The following is a 6425-nucleotide window of genomic DNA, read 5'->3' as shown; positions in this document are numbered from 1 at the left end:
ACATACAAAATTTCAAGTTGCAAACAAAATGTGAGTATATGTGACCTAAGTCGCACCTGGTCATTAGCATTAACCCTTAACTCAACTGACCAGATTCTGACCATTTACAGATTTATTCCCTTAAGGCTGCGTTGGTAGCAAATCCTTGCAGCCCTTCGTCAAAAGTAGGTGCATTACTTTTACATATACGGTATATTTGAACTTCTTCGAATGTGCACTTTCATACAATGACATATTACTGTCTCTTCAAACAGCTGGGTGTTTTTTCCAGGAATTAACCACTGCTATGCATAGTTGACCCCCTCCTACAGAAGGGGTTAAACAAAGTGACAAAATAAGCATAAGAAAACAGCAGAGTGGTGTCTGAGGTAATTCTACACCTCCTCTATAAATCAGTGATTTATTGCCTCTCCATCACTCATGTCAGCTTCTAGTGTCTGGTATTGAAGCCCTCATTCCTTCTGTCCTTTACAGTAGCACTGAATGAGTTACTTGTGGTCTGATGTTTAAATGCACCTGATGATCTGGCAGGGGAAGGGACAGAAATGTGACTCCCTGGACCCTGTCCATCCTAACATGACTCCTGTCTCCATATTATTCAGTACTTTGAAATTATCTCAAGCTTGCATGCAAATAAATCTTGTAGGTTGTCTCAGGTTTCTTCTAAGGTCTGGGAGCCCTGCTATGATCTATCACTGGAGCTTTGAAGTTCTATTTAGATCAATGCCAGCCACAAACTAATCCTAATCCTGGCTCTCTGTGAAAGGCTGGACAATATATGGTGGTTTTTGGACCTTGGGTCTCATTTACTTATGGGTAGGGAGAATAATCTTTCTAGACTAGTAATGTCATAAGCATGATGTCCTTCATAGTCTAAAGATGGTGCACAGTAGGTGACTGCCACAGTAGTTAACAAATTCCTAAGTAAGCTGCAGGCTCCGTCCACGTTTATATAAAACACAGAAAGCACTAGTGTTGGGAAATGTAAGCAGCTTGAACCATGTTAGCACTATGTCCATATCTGTCCCAGTTTGACAAGTGTTAAAGATTGCTAAAGATCTGCACCTGTTGAAGATATCAATGGGACCATAACACTAAGGAAGACAGTATTATTTTCATACTAGCTGATGTGCCCAAAGTTAAAATGACAGTAGGTGTTTTGCACAGTTTCATATCAGTGTCCAATCAGATCTGGATGTAGCGATTCTGTGCCTGTTGTCCCCAACTGCAGTCTCATCAGTGAAAGTGCCTCCACTCACAGCACATCAGGCATGAGGGCCAATATAAAGGGGAACCAGGCTGCTTTTTATGTTTATCTATTGACCTGGGGTGTACACAGCATACAGGCAGCACAGACAGGGGTCACCGAGAGAGATCAAGCCAAGGTGGTACATTCCATTGCTGTACCTATCGCCATTTTGTATCTGGAAGGCTTGACCAGAGCCGGCCTTAGGCGTTGTGGCACCCTGTGCGGACTACTCCTCTGGCGCCCCCCCTCACTACCCCCCCTCTGCCCCTTCAAAATACACCCCCCTGCCCCTTCAAACTACACCCCCCTCTGCCCCTTCAAACTACCCCCTGCCCCTTCAAACTACCCCCCCGCCCCCTTCAAACTACCCCCCCTCTGCCCCTTCAAACTACCCCCCCTCTGCCCCTTCAAACTACCCCCCCTCTCTGCCCCTTCAAACTACCCCCCCTCTCTGCCCCTTCAAACTACCCCCCCTCTGCCCCTTCAAACTACTCCCCCTCTGCCCCTTCAAACTACTCCCCCTCTCTGCCCCTTCAAACTACACCCCCACACACACACACACACTTACCTTGTTGCCGGAGTCCTGCGGTGAGAGCGGGAGGCATCCGTCTTGTCGCTCTGCCGCGGTGGCGGCATTTCATGTTGAGCGCGGGAATAGTCTGGCGCTCAACATGAGATACCGGCACCGCGACGGAGTCACGGAGAGTAAGGGGCGCCGAGCGGTTGCTGAGAACTTCACGAGCAACCGCTCGGCGCCCCTGCCCGGGACTTAGATTAAAGCATCGGGGTTCTTTTGTTGTTTTTTTTTAAAACTTTATTTAACATGAATGATGTTAAATAAAGTTTAAAAAAACAAACAAAAAAAACAATGTTTTAAGTTAAGTCCCGGGCAGGCGCCCCTGCTACCATGGCGCCCTGTGCGGTCACACAGGTCGCACACCCCTAAGGCCAGCCCTGGGCTTGACCATGTGTAAATAAACTTTACTAATTCAGTAAGTCGTATCAATCTACTTGCCCTACCTGTCTTTACCAAAACACAGGTCCATCTTTCCAAAACATGGCCACAAAAGAAGTTTGACAGTCCTACAGCCTTAATCGTTTCTAGGATAAGCTTCAGAGAACAAAAAAACAGCAACCCATATATAGAACATATAAATAATATGTATAATGTGCATTTCAAATAGATGAGCATACCAGCAGACCTTTGGCCAGGCCTCGTGTAATAAAGTCAGCCCTATTCATTTAATATAGGATACCAGGATCTTGTAGCATAAAGATTTTGCACTATTAAGATCGAGTGATAGGAGGAGGGAGCGCTTTGGTGACATTAGCATTCTTTTAACTGCTGTTTGTATGTAATTGAATCTGGATATTTGCTCAAGCAGTGTAGTTAGACAAACAAACCCCCTTCATTACCATTTCCTTCATTCCCCACCTCCTTTGAATAAAGTGAGAGGAATCCTGACACAATGTGCAATTTCCTGCAATGCAGCATCTAAAGTGCTCTCTTTCTGCGTTGACCTCGCACCAGCTCACATACCCACAAATGATTATTCTTGTTGGATCCCCTCATGCTTGGGCAGACTGCTCTGCCTGTTTCTAACTGCAGCCACAGGCTGCTGGATCAAGGAGCGATACTTGATAGCTGCTGTTTCCGTGGTTGAAATATTTGTGAAGTTAACGCATAATCTGAAAGCAGAAGCTAATAAATTATAGGGTGCTAATTGGGACCGGAGTGGAGCTGTCAATCATGTTATCCTAAACACACTGAGACCCTCATAACCTAAAAAGGCAAGAGAGAGTCTAAGAAGATCTCCCAGTTGTTCCTCGCCATGACCTCCACACAGAGGAAGAGCAACAAGAGTATAAAAAGTACAAAACAAATAGCAAAGTGCAGGTCACTTAGAGGACTGAGAATCAGCAAGTTGTGGCCACTGCAGTTAACAGCTTTGTTTGCAAATGTGTCATTATAAAAAAGCAAATAAAATCTGGATGTTGTGGCTTTCTGCAAAATAATGGTTCTCATTGTGTTTCCCATATGCTTTAGGCACTGGATCCTACTGCTATATGCAGTAGAAAAATAAAACATGTATAGCTGATTTTCTTAATTTCCTTCGAAAGAAACCCTTGCCAGACTGTCCATATTGGGTTGTTAACTGGCTGCTGAAATAAAAAAAAGACACAACATAAACAGCCTAGGAAACCTCCCACATTTCAAGCGGTTAGGCCGAATATTCATGAAATGTTTTATTATTGACTTGAAAATATAGTAATGCATCAAGGAAATTAATGTAAAGGGACAATTAACTGTCACTAACAGCCCCAACAAAGGGAAAAACCCCACTAACCTGTGGCAGAAGCTGCAGCCCTGCTGCCTCCATCTTTTTCAGTGTTTCTTGCCACTGATTAGTTGCTTGAGAGTGCTCCCACTGAACACATCTCCTGCACAGAAAACAGCTGGGAGTGGGGTCGTATGCTATGGTATTTAAATATCAATACTAATTAGGAAGTTCCCATATATTTGTATTTGTAATAATAATAGTAATATTTATCATTATTTATTGTTTTATAGCGCACCAGATTCCACAGCACTGTACAAAAGGGTAGATAGGATAATAAGTATATAACGTAACAAAATGACATACAGAAACAACATGTGAGGAGGGCCCTGCTCAAAGGAGCTCACAATCTAGAGGTGATGTCAATTCATTTAAAATAGCGTGGAAGTGGGAAAAGTAGATTTATTTGAATGCAGTAGAGAATGCACCACTCAGGCAACCCAAGGCATAGATATAACAGAGTGTATCTTTATACAATATGTATAAAAATACAATTGCACTGTTGTGTTCCACAAAACAACTCTGCTATTCTGGTGTGGGTAATTTAGGAACACAAGGCAGCATTTAGTCTCTTCTAATATGTATAAAACCCATACCACCCATTAGAAAGACAGACAGGTGCTGTGGTAAATTTAAGATTAGGGGAATCTAGTTTGCTAAACAGAAATAGCTCAATTATTTTTACATCACCTATTGTAATCATACATCTTTTTTATACCGATACAATATTCACTTACTAAAATCTTATTCTGTTCACTAAAAGTAGAGTGATCAGTCAGGTTACATGTTAACTTAGCTGATGTACCAATGTAAAACAAATGCACTTGTATGTTACAATTTGCAAAACAACTCCTTTTTTCGTGATGCATGGGTTGTTGGCAAGTTGATGTGAGTAAATGCAGCCTTGATTTGCTGAGTCGCAGTTGAGTTCATGAGCTTAACTCGACCCTTACCTTGCTAGCTGGTCTGCAACTTGCCATATCTGTTCAACACATAAAAAAGAAACTCAATTTAAAAAAATGAGGGTCCAAGAAGGAGATACGGCCAATTCTTCTCTTCCCCTGTGAGGAGGTGGGGGGGGGTCATAATACTCCCTCTGGAATAGGGAGTCTATACATAACCCCACACACATTCTCTAGGGCATAATACTTTGGTACCCACCCATACTGCCTCCTCTCCCAAAATAGAAGGCTTAGGGGGTTAAAGTAATGTGAATCCTTTGTGGAGCTATGGTGCCCAACAAATCCCCCCTCCACACACACAAACATCTGATGATGAAAGAGTCCACAATGCCATGCAGTGAAATTATACATCAAAAAACATAAAAACAGGGACAGAGAAATATAGGGCTCAGTTTACTAGAGCTTACAATATAAATCATCTGTCAATGTGGTTTATACGTTTTCAGATAAACATAAATAAAAAATGGTAATTGCGACACACATATAATACACATAATTGCTACATCATCAGTTGTAATAATGCATATACATGTCTGATATAAATTAGAAGGATTTCTGCTTTACGAATAGACCTTTTTGTAATGTTTGTAAGTATTTTAGGCAGACCATTGTAAATTGATGTTACCTATAACACATATTTACAATAAAGTTTATCAGTATTAGCAGCTAACGTGTTTATTCAGATGGACAAATTCATTGGAAAGCCGACAGAATCAGAAGCATGACAAAGGTTTTTGTGTGTCATCATAAAATCAAATAAGTGATGCACAAAATACAGGTGAAAAATTCCGGTTAGTTACAATTACAGTTTGTTAGTAAGAAAAAGAGTAGAGAAGCCTGATCAAAGTTGATTTTATAATCTACAGAATTTTAGAAAATATTATAATGTATAACTATAATGATCATTATTGTTGTTAAAATGTATTGATATAGTACCAAAAGTTGGAACAGGGCTTGATATGGATACGGCTTGATTATTATTATTATTATTGGACAAAAAATGTAATTCTTCTGCTATCAAAATGCATTTGTTTCTAATTTTGAATAGTTAACGAATGGCACTCATAGGCCAGTGCTCTGTGGGATGTGGGATGAACTTCCCCGGAGTTCATCAAGAATGTGAGCAATGCTTTGGTTGGGAAGCATCTCTTCATTATGGTACAGCAGCACACATGTCCTACATGCTTGGTCATTTTCACACTACTAATACTGACATTTTTTTGCATTATGCCGGCTTGGAATTTCGCACAGCTTTGATACAAAATGTTTGCCTTGAAATTTTGAAATTACAATGTTCAAACGTGCTTATAATTGAAGCAGTTGATGTACTCCTGTGTTGTGATCTGTGGAATAAAGACTTGCAATGTTACAGTTTATTTTGAACAACAAGAATAAATATATATACACCGATCAGCCATAACATTATGACCACTGACAGGCGAAGTGAATAACACTGATAATCTTGTTATCATTTAGCCTGTCAGTGGGTGGGATTTGTTAGACAGCAAGTGAACATTTCATCCTCAAACTTGATGAGTTAGAAGCAGGGACAAAGGGCAAGCATAAGGATATGAGCGACTTTGACAAGGGCCAAATTGTGATGGCTAGATGACTGGGTCAGAACATCTCCAAAACTGCAGCTCTGAGTGTTTGCAGGCAACAGTGAAGCATGGTGAAGGTTCCTTGCAAGTTTGGGGCTGCATTTCTGCAAATGGAGTTGAGGATTTGGTCAGAATTAATGGTCTCCTTAATGCTGAGAAGTACAGGCAGTACTTATCATGCAATGGCATAACTAAAAAAGTGATTATATATATATATATGTATATACATATATACAAACACACACACACATACATACATACATATACATATATA

This window comes from Spea bombifrons, chromosome 3 (genome assembly GCF_027358695.1).
Source record: "Spea bombifrons isolate aSpeBom1 chromosome 3, aSpeBom1.2.pri, whole genome shotgun sequence".
In the NCBI taxonomy this organism is placed as follows: domain Eukaryota; kingdom Metazoa; phylum Chordata; class Amphibia; order Anura; family Pelobatidae; genus Spea; species Spea bombifrons.
Note: the sequence above shows the minus strand (reverse complement) of the source record.